This window comes from Hyperolius riggenbachi, chromosome 7 (genome assembly GCF_040937935.1).
Source record: "Hyperolius riggenbachi isolate aHypRig1 chromosome 7, aHypRig1.pri, whole genome shotgun sequence".
NCBI classification, from domain to species: domain Eukaryota; kingdom Metazoa; phylum Chordata; class Amphibia; order Anura; family Hyperoliidae; genus Hyperolius; species Hyperolius riggenbachi.
This window is the reverse complement of record NC_090652.1, coordinates 40326813-40345642: the sequence shown is the minus strand read 5'-3', so window position 1 is coordinate 40345642 and position 18830 is coordinate 40326813. Positions and strand designations below refer to the sequence as shown.

General features: G+C 44.4%; 1 protein-coding gene across 1 annotated transcript in view; it reads left to right on the top strand.

The window, feature by feature from the left end:
* The window catches only part of LOC137524268 (nuclear factor 7, brain-like), a 71491-nt gene that overhangs the window by 14244 nt on the left and 38417 nt on the right, over positions 1–18830 (top strand). The window lies entirely within an intron of this gene.

The window sequence follows — 18830 nt, the reverse complement described above, 5'->3', positions numbered from 1 at the left end:
GGTTACTCCTAGCAGGGGACACTGTGCAAACGGAAACATAATGGCAGCTGCACAGCTGGGTTACTCCTAGCAGGGGACACTGTGCGCAACGGAAACATAATGGCAACTGCACAGCTGGGTTACTCCTAGCAGGGGACAGTGTGCAAACGGAAACATAATGGCAGCTGCACAGCTGGGTTACTCCTAGCAGGGGACAGTGTGCAAACGGAAACATAATGGCAGCTGCACAGCTGGGTTACTATTAGCAGGTACAGTGTGCGCAAGGGAGACAAAATGGTAGCCACGTAGCTGGGTTACCACTAGTAGGTACAATGTGCGCAACAGAGACAGAATGGCAGCTGCACAGCTCTCTTCTCAAAAAGATTAGCAACAACGTGATGACCTTTATGGGAAAACGTTTTTCATTACAATTTATAGAGATCTTACAAAATACCCCTAACGTTCTACTTGGTTTCACTTTTGCAGAAGGCACTAAATGGGTTAAGCCTCAGTGTTTACTATCTGGAGAGCTGCCTCAGCAGAGCTCTCCTGCAGTCTATTCACAGTTGCTGATAAGAACTAATTAGACACCTTAAAGAGGAACTATAACGTCAAAACGTCCCCTGGGGGTTACTCACCTCGGGTGGGGGAAGCTTCCGGATCCTAATGAGGCTTCCCACGCCGTCCTCCGTGCCTCGGGTCTCGCTGCAGCCCTCTGTGCAGCGGTGACGTCAATATTTACCTTCCCGGCTCCTGCGCAGGCGCTCTGACGGCTGTCTGCTCCGAAGTAGGCGGAAATACCCGATCGCCGTCGGGTCTGCTCTACTGCGCAGGCGCAAGTTTCCGGCGCCTGTGCAGTAGAGCGGACCCGACGGAGATTCCGAGCTGAAAGCAGCCACAGCGCCCCCGCTGGAGCCAGCAAAGGTAAATATTGAATCTACAGTCGGGTCTGTCGCCGGCTGTTCGGAGGGCTGCAGCAAGACCCCCGTGGGACAGAGGACAGCGTGGGAAGCCTCATTAAGATCCGGAGGCTTCCCCCACCCGAGGTGAGTACCCCCCAGGGGAGGTTTTTGATGTTAGTCTCTTTAATCTGTCAAAACAAAGTACACAGAGAAGTGAAATTCTTCAGTAACTATATGTGGACTAAAGAATTTTCATTGAGTGCTGTGCAAGAGTTCGAATGCGCTTTCAGAAAACGGGAACTTGTGATGACATCCTCTGGCCATAAAGGCACCATCAAGATTGTATTCTATGGTCAAATAACATCGCTGTGTAATTTCAGAGTAAGCATTGTGGTAGTGAATGAGCCAATGAACATCATATCTCAGTCACTCCTATTGCTTTGCAGAGTAAGAAGAATGGATTGGTGTGTAGGGCGAATATTTGGAGCCGCCTGTATGTGACAGGCAGTGGATGACATCGGTTTACATTCCAGCTTTCTATGGGGTGTGTCCATGGCCAGGCTGTCGTTGCTCAGGTGCCATTGAGGAAGGCCTGGTCAGGGAACTGGGAGTATGACCGCTACATGGACTGTTCAGGCTATTCAAGTCAGTTTGATCTTAGACTTTAGAGTATTAGGGGAGCATAATGGACAATATTGCACATGTGTGGCGCAGCATTTCAGGGGTTTGAAGTCGCCCAGGACAATGGGACGGACCTAAAAAGAGTGGCGGGGGATGAAGGGGAATGGGAGGTGCGGCAAGTATTTGATTATGCTCCCTACCCAGTACAGCTTCAGGTTTACACCAGAGGCTTTCGCTCTGGTGTCCTTGAAGCCTTGAATGTAGGGCCGATTCACACTGCATGGATTAAAAAGTGATCCATCAAACATCAGTTTTTTGGGGCATCAGTATTTCATCCGTAACTTGCCGTTCCGTTAGTGAGCTGTCATCCATCAATCTGGAAAACCTTTGATTCGGTGGAATGGGCCTAACGGATACGTTCGAGAGAAGTAATGTGAACGGATCTCATCGATTAACATAGGATCCGGACCGTTACGATGTCCAAGTGTGGTCTCCAGGTCGCACTCCCCCACAGCATAAACTGAGGTGCAAGGTCAGTCTGCCAGAGCACCAGGTCGGACACCCAGTATAAAGTCCACAAGAACCAGCAAACTCAGGGATTTCTTCCAAAACTCATAGGAATCTTTATTACAAAATCTGAGCCGTCACAGGGACAATCCAGCAATACGATAACCGTCAAAGACAGTCAATGTCCATCAAAAGCCTAGTCCCCAAGCAGACGGTTTGTATAAAAAAAAAAAAAAAAAAAAACTTTAGCTTGTGCTTTTCCCTTTAGTGTATGGGAAAGTTGAGCTTGCGCCTTTTTCCAAGCTCTCTCGTTCACCTCAGAGAGGTCTGAGACATAGGTTTGTTCTAGTACAGTAATTTTGGCCTGGAGTTCAGAAATAGATTTTGTTGGTTTCTCTTTTGTAATGTGAAACAGCACTGATGAGGAGACCTCGTAAGTAGGGTTTAAAGGTGTTCCAGATGAGTGCTTTATCACTTTCTTCCCTGTGGGTATAAAAAAAGAATGTCAGCTTATCAATTAGCCAGTCGTCTGAGGTGAATAGAGATAGCCAAAAGGGGTTAAATTTCCAGATAAATTGCGTGTGAGAGTCGTCCCAAGATATTGTCATACAGATCGGGGAATGATCAGAAATGATGTGGGGGAGAAACTCAGTGGACAATATCACAGGCAGCAAATTCTTAGAAACCAAAAAGTAGTCCAGTCTGGATAAGGTATTATAAGAGGCAGAGAGGCATGAAAATTGTTGAGTTGTGGGGTGTAGATGACGCCAGACGTCGAGCAAGGACATCTCAGTCATTAAATGGGCAAAGGCAGTTAATTTGTTTGTCGCAGCAGGAAATCTGTCCATGGCGGGGTTGCAGACCATATTAAAATCGCCCATCCAGATATTAGGACATAGGGGCAATGCAGATATGAAGGACAAACCTTCTTTTAGGAGTAATGAGGAGAAGGCAAGTAGTGATATGAGTTTTCTATGAAGCAATCCATGTAAAAATACATATCTACCATATTGATCAATCTTGACAGAATGGGATTGAAAAGGGACATATTTCCTGATGAGAACAGATATCCCTCTAGAATGCTGAGAAATCTGAGTGATATGCCCTGCCCACCCAATGTCTTTCCATAGTAGTACTACTACTACGTAGCGTGGAACGGAGGGGTTGGCCCTAGAGCTGCGCAGCCGCACTCGCGGCTATGCGGACTGCGCAGCCACGGGCAAAGGATGCGGCCATCTTGGGAGAGGCGAGAGAGCCCGACCCGGGCCGTGGGGACGGCAGTCGGCCCGGGGGGCTAATAAGCGGGGGGACCCGGCGGATCGGCGCGGACGGCGTCCTCCGTGCCTTAACAGATGAGGCAAGTGATTAACTTTTTTTCGGCGTTTCGCCTCGTAAGTCCTTTAAACCATTAGTGTTTGGAGCCATCTAGTGGACTATGTGGGTATGCGAAAAACATAAAGGGAAGGGTAAAGGAGAAAAGGTATACATCTCTATAACATACTGGAGCAGTGTTGTGAAAAGCAAAAGCAGTCCTATAAGGTCAATAAACGAACTGAAAACCAACATAACCGACCTAAACAAACCCAAGTAAACGCCCTGCTTCACTATAACAACTAAGTGAAGCTTAGACCCAAACATGAAAATGTGTCAGATCAAGTGAGCAGGTAGGGGCAGAAATAGCTCTTCCGACCCGCTCACTGATATGAACCAGCATATAAATTAGTCACCACACAAATATAAACGGATAAAGTGGAGTGGTGGTAGGACGGTATGGAGCAGGACCGTCCAGCGTATAACATAACTTTTAGAGCAATTACATTCTCGTTTATCGAGAGAGATCCCATTTAACTTACGTCATTAATAATGAATACACAACATTTATAAGTTGTGACTAGTAAGTACTAGCTGTGCAACCAAGTGATGAAATTATGAAGGGCGTACCGAGAGGGAAAGGGTAAAACTTCTTTTTTTTTTTTTTTATTTTTTTTTTTCAAACAATCTTTATTTCAGTATAAAGAAGCAAACAGAGAGAAAAAAAAATACAACAGTCAATGAAAACATCATTGTTTGATTAGTCATACACTTTACAAACGCAAGCATAGCATGTTTAGCCTGGTGGCTTAAAATTATGCTTAAGGCAAATTACAAGAACATGTATATTATGGTATGTGCACATGGGTTTTAGCATAAATTGGTTGTAGAGAGTTAGTTTTAGATTTTAACTTTGAATTTTGATTTGTGGTTTTTGGTCGAGAGGTGTTCGTCAACATCCTATCTAGAGAGATATAGAGAGAGACAAGGGGGGTTGCGGGTCCATACCCACAGGTCAGCTATCTCAGAATTTAGTTGTGGTGAGCTCTATCTTGTTCATAGGCTTCTTATCTGCTAATTTTATCTCATCAAGATAAATCATAAGGAGCCTACCGTTATCAGATTGGTATATAGCTAAGGGCTCATTGAACAAATAAAGAGGAAAAGGATGGTCGTGTGGTGGTAGTTGTAACTGAGCGGTAAGTATCAGAGTCTTGAAAGACATACCATTGTGACCACATAATGATAAATTTTTCAGACATTTCCTCACTCGTATGGATCAGCTCTTCCATCTTGGCTATTTGGTCTATTTTTTGAAACCATAGAGCTATGGAGGGTGGCTCTGGTGATTTCCACTTTAGCGGGATACAAGCTTTTGCTGCGTTTAATAAATGTTTAACTAACGATTTTTTTGTAAGATCGTACCGTATCTCTTGTTAAGTGTAACAGGAAAATTTCTGGTTTCCACTCAAGGTTCTCGTTTGCAATTTCTGCAATCAGCTTCTGGATCTGTCTCCAAAAGGGTTTAATTTTAGAACAGCTCCACCAAATGTGGACCAAATTTCCACTTGCATTCTCACACCTCCAGCATGTATCCAGGGCCTCAGGGAAAAGCCTATGGAGCCTAGATGGGGTCCTGTACCAATGGGAGAGCAATTTGTAGTTTGTTTCTTGTATAAGTACACTGCGAGAACTTTTATGCGTTAAGATACATACTTTCTCCCAGTCCTCTTCACTTATAGTAATTTGCAGACGCTGCTCCCAGGCTCCTTTAAAAAGGGATTCTGATCCTTGAATTACAGAAAGAAGAAGCTGATACATAGAAGCGACCAGGTGTTTTTGGGGTGTTTTTAATAGCACTATTTTTTCAAAATCTGATAATTTTCTATTAACCTCACTGCACAATTTAATAGTGGAGAGGAAGCTTCTAAGTTGCAGAAGCTGCCAGAAAGGGGGATTTCGTGTTGAATCTTGAGCTACAGATTCCATGTTTATAATTTTAGTGTTAGCCAAAAGATCCTTCAATAGGAGTGGCTCCAGCTCCTGGAGGTCACCCAAGAAGCTGGTAGTACACCCAGCTGGGAATGTACTTCGGTATCTCACAGAAGATAGAGGACTTGTTGTTGAGGATAGCTTTGTTTCTTTACAACACCTTCTGAAACCCGATAATGTTGCCCAAATAAGTGGATGTTTACTTAATTCCTGAAAAGGGGACGCAGAACATTCTATATCCGAGTTCCAAGGGAGCCATGCTATATCTGCTCCAAAAAATTGTCGTTCTAGATGAACCCAGTCCTTGTCTTGACCGTTGCAGTGCCAATCCACAACTCTACCTAGTTGAACAGCTTGATAGTACCTCCAGAAATCAGGAAGTCCAGCGCCTCCAATTTCTTTAGGGAAGGCCAGTAGTGTTTTACTAATTCGTGGAGATTTTTTCCCCCATATAAATTTGGAGATAGAGCTCTGGAGAGTAATAAACCATTTTTTAGGTATAAAAATCGGTAACGTGGATAGATAATAGAGTATGCGCGGGAGAATTGTCATCTTGACACTTGCAATGCGGCCAAACCAAGACACCGGCTTTCCTAACCAGTTTTGTAGATTTTGTATTGTCTTATGCAATAGAGAGTCAAAGTTCAATCTGAAAATATCTTTGAGTTTAACAGGAACTTGCACGCCTAGATAGGTAATGCTTTCTGAGGCCCACCTAAAAGGAAAGCTATCTTTACATAACGCTGAAGTGTGCGGATGCATAGAGACATTGAGACCAAATGACTTAGTAAAATTGATCTTTAAATTGGAGATATCTGCAAAGTGTGAGAACTCAGCTAATAAATTTGGAATCGAGATGCATGGTTGCGTCAAAAAAAAACCCAGATCGTCGGCATAGGCCGCTATTTTGTACTCCTTATCACCAATTTGGACACCATGAACACTGGTGTTTGCACGAACAGCATTTAGGAACGGTTCCATGGATAAAATAAAAATAAGAGGGGAAAGTGGGCAGCCCTGTCTCATACCATTTTGGAGTGTAAATTTTTCTGACAGGGTGCAGTTTACCTTAACTTAGGCTGTAGGATCGCTATATAACAGGCCAATCCATGACATCATGTTCGGGCCCAACCCCACCTCCCGTAAAATAAAGGTGAGGTAGTCCCAAGCCACCCTATCAAAGGCCTTCTCGGCATCAGTGGAGAGGAAACACCCCTCCACCGAGTGCCGAGAAAGCCAGTGATTAATGTTTATTGTTTTAATTGTGTTGTCCCTGGCTTCACGCCCAGGGACAAAACCAGCTTGGTCTGTAGCAATCCAACCTGGAATATGTGGCAGTAGTCTGTTTGCGAGGATTTTTGCAAACAGCTTAATATCCACGTTTAGCAAGGATATAGGCCTATAGTTCTCACACAACACACACAACAGGGGGTCTTTCCCTTCTTTATGAATTACTGTTATGTGGGCTGACAATAGTTCAGGAGAATGTCTGCTATCTTTTGAAATGTTGTTAAAGGCATTAACAAAGTATGGGGCTAAAGTGTCTCGATATAGTTTATAGTACTGTGTAGTAAAGCCATCTGGGCCAGGACTTTTCCCCGAGGCACTCTATTTTAATGCTATAAGAAATTCATCATCGCTTATGTCACTTTCCAGGGTCTCAATATCTACTTGTTCCAGCTTTTGAAGACCGAATTTATTCAGAAATTCCCTCATTCTATGCTGTTTAACTGAGTGTTCCATTGGTTCAGGTAGGTTATAAAGGTTGGAATAGAATTGAGCAAATTGCTGGGCAATTTCTTAGATTGATCTTTTTTACGAATACATGCGACTTGAAGTTCCATTCGTCTATTTCTAAGTAGCCTAGCTAGCATTTTCCCCGGTTTGTTGCCCTCCTCATTTAGAGTTTTTTTCCCTTTAAGAAAAGTGCATTGGGCTCTGTAGTAGAGTAGTTTTAGTAACTGTTCTCTTTCTTTCCTAAGTTCCTCCAGTTCTATAGGTGATAAGGATTGTTTATGCGATTTCTGTAGTTCATGCACTTTCTGTGTTTGTGCATCTATTCCTGCATCCCTTTTCTCTTTTGAGCTTCGCACCCATCTTTACCAAAATGCCTCTCACACCGGCTTATGGGCCTCCCACAGCGTCATCGGGTTTGTCTCAGGGTTTTTGTTAGTCTCAAAAAACTGCAGAATGACATTTTTAATCATTTCAATCTTAGGTTTGTCTGAAAGCAGAGTGGGATTTAGTCTCCATAGCCATTGGGTAGGAGAAGTTGGGCCCCAGAAAATTTTAGAGTGCACTGGAGCGTGATCTGAGATCGTAATTTTTCCTATCTCAGAATCAATTAGTCTGTGTAGATCCCTCTGCATGATCATAATGTAGTCAATCCTGGTATATTTTTTATGTAGGTTTGAATAGAAAGTAAAATCCTTACCCGAAGGGTTTAATATTCTCCAGGAATCAAGTAACTGCAGTGAATTGAGGCTATTTCGTATTTTTTTCAGCGAATGAAAAGGTAAAGAGGATGTGCCATTAGAAGAATCAAGTTTTGGTTCCAATGGAACATTCAGGTCACCTCCTAGGATTAGGAGACCTTCAGTGAAACTCCTTAGTGTGTGAAGAGTGGCCTCTAGAAACTGTGATTGGCGAGTGTTGGGGGCGTAGAGGTTTGCGATGGTGACCAATTCTCCCTGTATCTTCCCCTTCAGAAACAGGAACCTCCCTTCCTCATCCCTCATAGAGTCTGTAAGCTCAAAGTTCAAGCGTCTATGCAACAATGTTGTGACACCTTTTGTTTTCCCCTCTAGATTTGTGGCATGATAAACCTGGGGATATGCCCTATGTTTCAACAAGGGTATTTTATCTCTGCGAAAAGGTGTTTCTTGGATCATAGCTACTTCAGAGCCATATTTATGTAGCTCTCTAAGTAGGGAACTCCTTTTTTTCAGGTAAATTTAGTCCCTTTACATTATACGAGGTAAGTCGTAATGTGTTAGCTGACCTGCGGGTATTTATCCCTCCACTCATGCTGACAATAGTTGAAGATGTTCTCGACCTAAACCTAGTGTGCCAACGCTATGGCACCAGTAAGACGGATTGTCCTTGGGTGTCCTAAAACAAAGAATCACCCTTGATTATCTTTGGCAAATCCAAAGGGTCCGCACACTCGCAGGATAAACTTCCAAGTTTTTTATTCAAACAATGTGACAATATTCCATTCAAACGACCAACGATTCGTTTCGGGGCCCCGTGGGGTCCCCTTTGTCAAGGCAACACAAACAGAATGGTGATTATCTTTGGGACGAGCTTGGGGATATTAGATATATTATTTTAATATCAGTCAATATGGTAAGAGGTATTGGATGGTATCAAATAAGTAACCAATCAGATATTATCCCCTGGTGGGTGCAGCGGATAGCGCCCGAAGGAGAAAGATTAGAATTACTTTGTAATACGTTAATATTTAGAGATTAGTAGGGTTAATGGAGAATATATAACACAAACTAAACAGAACGTACTGCGTTGAGACCCGAGGTCTCCTCTCCTGTCTCATATTAAAAATTACTTCAATCCTCCCACATACATATCATTTCGAAAACATAAAAAAAACCTATTCAACTGGCTGAGCAACTATGGGCCTCTGGTGACCTAACTGAATCTACTTGGTAGCTATAAAAGAATTATTTAGCAAAGGCATTATTCCACACATATTCTAAATGTCTTCACTACCTTTATATCTATTAAATGGACCTTCTCATTTTATAACTAAACAAAGGCCCACACATGGTATACATATCAACAGTATAAGGGAATTCTGTAAGAAGGAATGAGGTGTTAAAGGTCACATATCAATATAACTAGTTATCTATCTATTATATACTTTACAACAGAGATGATCTTGCTATCCTTTTTAAAGCCAGGAAGATAACGGATATTAAAATTATTGCATAATAATAACATGCTAGAACAGTAGTCATATTTCCTTAGCTCACAGATAGTTCTATATGTATAGATCCATAGCTGTTACCCATATCTTGGTGATGGCGGTGGGAAAAAAAACAGGGAAAAAAACAGGCTATCCTTAAAAGAATTACTCTCCGGGGTCCTCTGGGGATCTATCTCTGCTGTCTTGACTGGGGGAGTAATCTCTTCTACGTGACATCTTCACTCTAGATGATCTTCCAGAGTTTTTGGGCAGGTTACAAGATCTTCTCGGAGGGGGCCTCCTGCTGGCACCAATGCTCCGGCGCAATACATGCGATCCAAGACAACAGGGAGACGGAATTCTCCGTAAAAGTCAGGTAGGTCAACCACCGAAATGTTCAAGGTATCACAGAAGCGCTGAACATCTTCCGGGTACTGTACTACCGCTGTGCGGCTGTCGCGCGTTGCTATAAGGCCAAAGGGGAATTTCCATTTGTAGGTGATTCCAGCTCGGCGGAGTTCTGCCAGTAGCGGCTTAAGCGATCTTCTGTTTTTAAGAGTGATATGTGACAAGTCCTGAAAAAGTTTAACTTCAACGTCATTGAACATTATCCCATCTTGTTCTCTGGCCTTACGCATTATTTCTTCTTTCAGAGAGTAACTAGTGACACAGCAAATAATATCTCTGGGGGAATCTGAATCGGACCTAGGAGGCTTCAGTGCTCTGTGGGCTCTATCTAATTCTATCGGAGAGTCTTTGGCACGTTCCAATAGGCTGTTAAAAATGGATATCAGGGCAGAAGGGATATCATCTTGTTGGACAGATTCAGGGATCCCTTTCACCCTAATATTGTGCCTCCTTCCTCTATTGTCCAAATCTTCTAGATGTCTGTTCGTTTCTATCAGGTGGAGATTGTGTGCTACCGAGGCTTGTTGCAGTTCTTCAATCGCTGCGTCTCTATTGTCACCTGCTTTTTCAACTTCCTCAATGCGTGAGACAAGTCCCTGTAAATCATCTTTAAGATCAAGTAATGCCCCGGCCATATTATTCTTTATATCGGTTGCCAGAGATGTCATGTCTGACATTGTGGGCAGTTGCTTAATATAGGTGAACATGTCCTGGGCACTCACCGCTTGTTCTTGTGCGGCTGCAGCTGCTGTGCTGCTCCCTGCGGCCTGCGTATGTGAAGAAGCCGGCGCCATCTTGGCCGTGTCCCGTCCGAGGTCCTCCGTTCGGGATTTGAACATGGAGGGTATGTTGCGGTTCCCTTGTGACCCGGAGTCTCCCTGAGGTCCCTGGGGCTGTCCGGTCTTATTTCCCTTAGTTGCCATGTCGTGGGGGAGATGCGCACTTCAACAGGAGAGGAGTCTCTGCCGGAGCTCGCAGTTCAGGCGGCCATCTCCTTCGTGCGCTAGCCACGCCCCTGAAAAAACATTTTATTGAAGTTTTCCAGATATTACAAACATGCAACATATACATAACATTGTATATTACAAGTAACTATCATCCCCCCCCCCCCCTCTCCCACACAGTCTTCCCAGCCTCCCCCCTGAACCGTCCACCCCCACCTACCCACCAGCTTATCTAGAATAGATCCAACATGTCTCTTATTAGCAAAAGGGCCCAATCTATTGGTCAAATATCAAGATCAAAAGCTTTCAACCATTTCCTCCACACCTTGTAGAATTTTTTAGTAGAGCCACGATTTTGATATACATTTTTATAAATTGGTAAGTCAGAGTTAATTGCATTCCTGAATTCCATAATAGAAGGTGCTTCTGGCTTTTTCCATGCAAGGGCAATTGCCCTCCTGGCGTAGAAAAGTAAGAGTTTCACCAGGAACTGCTTGTTATCCCCGAGAGTAATGTCCCCAAAATGATTAAGTAGCATAGCAGTAGCTGTAAATGGGACCTGTGGACCGATTATCTCTGTAATTGTGTCATGTACCTGTGACCAAAACATTTTTAATCCCCCCACACTCCCAGAAAATATGGAAAAATCCCGCCTCCTCTGCTTTGCACCTCCAGCACGCATTATCGACATCAATTCCCATCCGAGTTAATCTCCGAGGGGTATAATAAACCCTGTAAAGATATTTTAATGCACTCAACTTATGTTTAGCTGCAATCGGGATTTTAAGGAAGTCTGCTACTATTCCTTCCCAGTCTTTAGGTGACAGGTCAGGAAAATCTATATTCCATGCTGCGAGAGCTCTGTTAGGAACTTGGGGTGTATGTGAAATAAATATGTCATACAGTTGGGACACCACTCCAGTAAGACCTGAATGCATCAGTAGGTTTTCCATGTCACTAGAGTGTAGAGATAAAGGCTTATGATGAAATTGTGTCTCAAACGCATGCCGTAGCTGCAAATACCTCAAAACATGGAATTGGGAAGAGCAAATTGAGCTTTCAGTAGATTAAAAGACAGGAGCCCTTGCTGACCCGCAATATCCTTTAACTTAAAAATACCTTTGGTTGCCCATGCAGAGGGGTCTGGAATTGTGGTAAATTCTTTTAGACTCGCATTGTTCCATAAAGGAGTGTGTGGGGACCATTGGTCATCTTTTAGAAGAAAAGTTCCCAGACTCTAGCTGTAGTTTTCATTGGGGTTGTTAGGGAAGGAATGGCCTTATGTCCTCGATATGGGAGGGCAGACAGTGCCATGTAGGATCCAATATAAGTGGCTTCTAATACTGTTGCTGGGTTATATATAGATTGTTGAAACCACCAGTAAACTGTATGAATCACTGTTGCCCAATAATATAGCTTAAAGTTCGGCAAGGCCAGTCCCCCCCCCGTACCACAGGTAGCTGGAGGCTAGACAGAGCAATTCGTGGTGCCGATGAGGCCCAAAGAAAGGAAGTAATTAACTTATTAATAGCGGAGAAGAAGTAATTTGGTATGAGAACAGGTGTGTTACGAAACACATAAAGAAAGCGTGGTAGTATACACATTTTAATCAAGTTGGCTCTACCTATTAGCGATAGGGGTAGTGTGCTCCAAGCACGGAACTTAGTCTTAGTCTGATGTTGCAGCGGCAGTACATTGAGACCATAGTACGAAGTCACCTGTGAGGTTATTTCGATTCCAAGATAGGCAAGTTGTGTGACTACCCGTAGTGGTGAGGCTATGGATAAATGTTCAGGCAGAGGATCTAGGGGTAGCAGTAATGATTTGGTCCAGTTAATCTGTAGACCCGAAAAAAGTCCAAAGGTGGAGATGAGTTCAAGTGCCGAAGACAAAGAGTCATAGGGGTCTGCTAAATAAAGTAGTAGATCGTCGGCGTACAGTGACACCTTTTCTTCTATATTAGATAGACGTAGGCCCACTATACTACGATTAGACCGAAGGGACGCCGCCAGGGGTTCCACCGGCAGTGCAAAAAGAGCAGGTGAAAGTGGGCACCCCTGGCGCGTACCCCGGTGTAAATTAACGAATGAAGAGATCCTACCCCCCGTCCTTACTCGTGCCCGTGGGTTGTAATATAGGGCTTGAACATATTTAATGAAGTTTTCCCCAAATCTGAACTTAGCCAGTACCTCCCACAGGTATGCCCACTCTACAGTGTCAAAGGCTTTTTCGGCGTCCAATGACGCAATCACCCTGGTTCCTGCATTGTCGTGTGTGATGAATAAGTTAGTCATAAGCCTTCTTAGGTTAATGTCGCAGCCTTTTTTAGGAATAAAACCTGACTGATCACTATGTACAAGTTTAGTGATGACAGTGTTCAATCGGATAGCAAGGACTTTTGCTAGTATTTTCCCATCGACATTAAGCAAGGAGATCGGTCTGTATGAGGAACATAAAGTCGGGTCTCGGCCCTTTTTGGGGATTACCGTGATAAGTGCCTCCGTCATGGATGGAGGAACCTGACCTATTTCTAAAATATTCTTGAATAGGCGGCCTAGCTTAGGAGCTAGTGTCTTTTTATATGTGGCATACAGTTCTGAGGGGAGACCGTCAAGGCCAGGAGATTTTCGTTTTTTAAGTGTGGTTATTGCTGCCTCTATTTCAGGTTGGGTAATTGGAGCATCCAAGAACTGCCTGTCATCATCCGAGAGATGTGGAAGCTGTATATCTTGTATGTAAGAAAATATTTCTTCTGTACTTTTCTGAATTTTAGAGCTGTATAAGTTGGAATAATATTTCTTAAATGCGTCATTGATATCCCCCGGGTGCTTCAGGCAGTCCCCAGATGGAGTATTAATAGTAGCTATCTGTACTGACAGCTTCTCCTGACTTACTAGGTATGCAAGCAGCTTACCTGTTTTGTCCCCATGTTCAAAAATCCTCACTTGTTTGGAGAATAGTCCCTGGTTTGTGTGATCAGTCTGTTTGCTAGAGAGCGCTATGAGTGCCGTTTGCCAGTGCTGATAAGATTCCTCCGACTTAGTCTCAATGTACTGCCGTTCTGCCTGTTCAGCTTTCTTCTCTGTTTTCTATGGTAATCTTGTTCTGCCTTTTTTCTGCTGCGATACTAGAGATGTACGCGCCTCTAGTGACAGCTTTATAAGCATCCCAAATTATAAGGGGTGACACCGGATCATGTGGTATAGCCCAGTATTCTTTTATTTTATCCATCACCATATATTTTACCCTCGGTTCTTCCAACCAGTGAGGAGCAAGTCTCCAAACATATTCTGTGTGGGAGACACCGAAGTCCATAACAAGGGTGATAGGACAATGGTCCGATATGCCCCTAGGAAGCAGCTGGATATCCTGTATCAATGCTAGTGAAGCATGAGATGCGTATATCAGATCAATCCGTGACGGTGTATGAAAGGAAGTAGAATGGCAGGTAAAGCCAGGTTCAGAGGTACGCTTCCATCTCCACACATCTGTCAGAGACTGCGTCTGAGCCCAGTCTGGGAGGGATTGTGATTCTGACAGCCTGGGTTTTAATCTATCCAGGGTGGTTGATGCTACCATGTTGAAGTCCCCCCAACAATAATCTATGCTTGGTCGGGTACTTGATAGTGGATTGTGCTATTTGGTATAAAAGATCAGGGGATGCTGGAGGGGGATTGTATAACCCCACCAAGACAAGGGATAGATTATGTATTTTAGCATATATGATTACATAGCGTCCTAAATGATCAAGGGTTAAGTCCAGCAACTGAAATGGTAGATTTTTTTTCTAATGAGAATGCTCCCCCCCAGAGTAAGTGGAGTATATGGAATTATAGTATGCTCCTATCCATGGTTTTTTAAGCGCAAGCACTTTGCTTCCCTGGAGATGGGTTTCGACTAGAACCACTATGTGGGGGCTAAATTTCCGTAGAAAATTAAATACCAGCGCACGTTTGTATGACGTACCAAGCCCACATACATTCCACAGGATGCAGCGGACTGTTTCACGTTGGGGCGGCATTGGTGAAGGTTACATATATCAAAAGAAATATTTGTGTAGGTGAATGGGGGATGACCGACCCATGTGAAGAGAGTGGAGACCGTGTGTTAACCCTCCCAGATTTAACCCCTCCCCAAACCCCCCCCCCCTTTTCCCATTCCCAACATCCCACCCTGCTTCCCCCTAAACTAGAAGAAGCTTATATTTCAATCCCAACTAACTACCTAAGATGAGTCCCTATACTTACAACTTCAAGCACAGGGTATCCGAGGTAGGACAAACAAACAACAGATAACAGGGGACGGACAGGCCTGAGAGACGTTCGAGCGGTGGGCTGGCTGCTCGGCTGCTCTCATAGCTTGATATGTTAAATACTTAAAGGTAACCTAACATTATTGCTAAATTAGGTCTATGACCTCAGCTTCACCATACATTCGCAAGTTGACAGTGCAATAATACATAGTTAACTGTAAGAGGGTTGCTTCCAGAAAGGCTGGCTGCCCCCAGTAAGGCAATGACTTTTCATCTACTTCCCAATACCATGAAGTAATAGTGATGGAAGGATAAGAGGTTAGACATGGAGATAGGAAGGAGGGTTAGGGAGTCGAGTGACGGGGGCCTAGTGAGTTTTCACAGGCCCGGGGTATAGACAGTATGGATGGGGATTATAAATGAAGGATCTAACTGCTTCAAGAAAGCGAATATCATTCCGGTTCCCAAGAAGCCAGGTGTTACGGAACTAAACAATTTCAGACCGGTTGCCTTAACTCCAATCATCATGAAAACCTTTGAAAGGCTGGTTCTTCCCTATCTGAAGGAGCACACCGACACCAAAACGGATCCCCTGCAATTTGCATACAAGGCTAACCGGTCCGTGGAGGACACTATCAACATCAGTCTAGCACACATCATGGAACATCTGGATAAACCAAGCTCCTACGCCAGGATCCTGCTCCTAGACTTCAGCTCCGCTTTCAACACCATTTGTCCAACCATCCTGTATGAAAACCTGGCACGACTCGGTGTTGACCCTAATCTGCGCACCTGGATCAAGGATTTCCTGACCAACAGGTCGCAGTTAGTCAGGATCGGCGGCTGCTCTTCCAGTGCTAGAATCACCAACACTGGCGCCCCGCAAGGGTGCGTGCTGTCCCCGATTCTCTTCTCACTGTACACGAATAGCTGTACCTCATCCGCAGACTCTGTCAAGGTCATCAAGTTTGCAGATGACACCACCATAATTGGCCTCATAGATGAAAACGGTGAGCACGAATATCGTAAGGAGATTGAGCGGATCCTCAGGTGGTGTGAGGAAAACAATCTCGTATTAAACACAGCAAAAACCGTGGAACTAATTGTGGACTTCAGAAGGAACGCTCCGTCTCCCAGTCCAGTCTCCATTAATGGTACAGAGGTCTCCAGGGTACACAGCGCTCGGTTCCTCGGTACCACCATCACAGACAACCTGAAGTGGGAGGCGAACTCCTCCGTAATTCAAAAGAAAGCCCAGCAGAGGCTGTTCTTTCTCAGGCAGCTGAAGAAGTTCGGGATGTCGCAAGAGCTAATGATCAGCTTCTACTCTGCCACCATCGAGTCTATCCTTTGCTCCTCCATCATTGTCTGGTATTCCGGGGCAAATGCAAGGGACAAACACAAACTCCAAAGGGTAATCAGTGCTGCTGAGAAGATCATCGGGTCACCCCTGCCGCCCCTGGACATCCTGCAGTCATCTAGAATGAGGTCCAGGGCAAACAGGATCATTCAGGACCCCTCCCACCCTGGCAGTCGCTTCTTCGTCCCCCTCCCTCTAGGTCGCCGTTATAGGACCATTCTCACCAAAACCACGAGGCACAAAAACACCTTCTTTCCCCAAGCGGTTGCTCTACTTAATTCTACTTAATCATGCACTCTCCCAACTGATCTCCCTAATCTCTCACAGCCACCCCCCTGCGGAATACGCGCACAGAAGGAACTGTCTCCAGCTGGCCACGCAGTACCACATGTCACCGTACAGTATGTCCACTTTGCATAAGATAGTCCTGCCAACCTGATCTTTGAACTGCTGCTGTCTGTTAAACTGACGTCTGGGTGTCTCTGTAGCTAAGAATTTGTACCATGTGTGTTTGCCAATTGCTGTCACTGTCTGTCAAACTGTGGTTATGTCTATGTAGCCATATATGTACCATGTTGATGTTGCTTTTTATGCCAATTGTTTTGATGCTTTTTATGCCAACTGCCGTGTGTTCACAAAAAATTCCGGGTGCGGCTCCGGCCGCACTTGGCGAATAAAGTTGATTCTGATTCTGATTCTGAAGAGAGAGAAAGGAGAGAATGAGCTCAAGTACCGCATCAACCTATAATTTTTATCATTAGCATAGCACTCAAGTTCCTTCCCCCCTCTAGTGTTATCACAGTTTCATCATACCAAAGAAGTGAGTGAATGGTTGTGTAGGTGTTCACATCAGAGCTCAAAGTTGAGCATAAGATGGAAGAACAGCACCATCTAGGGGATAGATTGCATAAGTGTAAAGATTCATCATGAGACCATTAACCCCAGAGTGTTCAAACTTGCGGTAGTCCCCTTATTACAGCACTCGGTAGCATATAGAACATTGCCTATTGGGAAAGAAAAAGGTTATTTGCATAGCAAACCCTTTACAATAAGAGTGAACGAAAAATAGCATAATATACAGGTTTCGAACAGATTCCCCTATTAAAAGAGTGGATGCGTGAAGCAGCTTTGCCCCTCTAAAGATTACCCCTATACGTGAGTTCTATCAGCTGACACATGCAGTACATATTATATGGAGCTCACGGGCTTAGAAAAGGCGAAATAACAGTCGTATCACACTTCCATATTGCGTAGGTAGACAGTAGCATGGAATATAGTAATTCAAAGTTTCCAGATAGAAAAATAAAACACTTGTTGCTGAGTATTGGAGTTTCCAGTGATGCAAGAAAAGTTCTGTCGTAGCAGTTCATAAAAAAGGGGGAAAAGTGTATATACGAAGGGAAGAAATGTATGTGTAAACCGTGGCCTATGTGTGCCAGCCCCATATTTAACAGCCATAAGTTCGCACAATATATATGGGGGATATAGCGGAAAATGCAGTATGTCAGCAAAAGTTTTAGGAGTGGAGTAGATCTTAGAGAAGGGCTTTATTATTTATTTAAGGAAAAATGCAAAACGGAACCTGTAGTATCATTCCGGAGCAGGAGGTAGCGATTCAATCCACTTCAAAGCGGCTTCAGGTGTATTAAAGAAACTGAAGGATTCTCCGTCCTGGACTCGCAGACGGGCTGGAAACATCATAGAGTATTGGATGTTCTTCTCCCGCAGCTTTATCCAGTGATCCTCTGGGACAAGACTCCGAGATATCCACGCCCCTTCCAGGAAATATTTCAATCCCTCCCCTATAAAAGAAAGGCCATGAGAATCTCCCCTCAGTTTGAAATATTTCCTGCGCGAGAAGGTTTCTTTCCCTCGGGTGAACCAGGTCTATGGTAGGTAGGGCCTGGGGAACCTTGTAGGGGGCTGCTGAGACTGAGTTGGTCAGTCTGGCAGCATCAAGGTTTCTTACCTTGCCTCGTGTTTGCTCCCTTATGAGGAGGGAGAAAACGGGATGGCGTCCTCGATCCCTCTGGCCTGGTGGGAGGTGGCGGTGGGCTGTCTTGCACGCAGCTGGAGACAGCGTCAGTGGAACAGAAGATCCATCGGGTCTGTTCTGGGGAAGTTTTATAGCCGCGCGCGGCTACCGCTGACGTCACTTCCGGCGGAAACCAGGGCGGGGTTAGTATAAGGGAGGCGGTGGGACGCGCCGGCTTCCTCTCATTCTGGCTCTGAGGAGCGAACAGGACAGTCGCAATGTCTGTGGCTCCGGGGGAGGAAGGTGCTGGTCCTTCTAAGGTATTTTTTTGCGGCAATAGTAAAATACTTAGAACTATCTGGGCAATTTTTTTCCATTCTAAATGGGCTGTTTGGATCATGTTTTGCAGGCAAAAGATGGATCCAAGAGAAAGTGCCCAGTATGCAATGCACGACTGCCAGCTGAATAGGAAAAGACACTCTGCAAACCCTGCTCTAAGAAGGTTTTAGCAGAGGATGGCCTCTCTGTCAAGGATACAATAAGAGCCTTTAGACAGAAATTGGCTGATACTATTAAACAGTTTAAATCTTCTTTGGCTGAAACTAAGACACAATCTAAACCAGAAGCCCCTGTACCAGCAGTTTCTTCTACTTC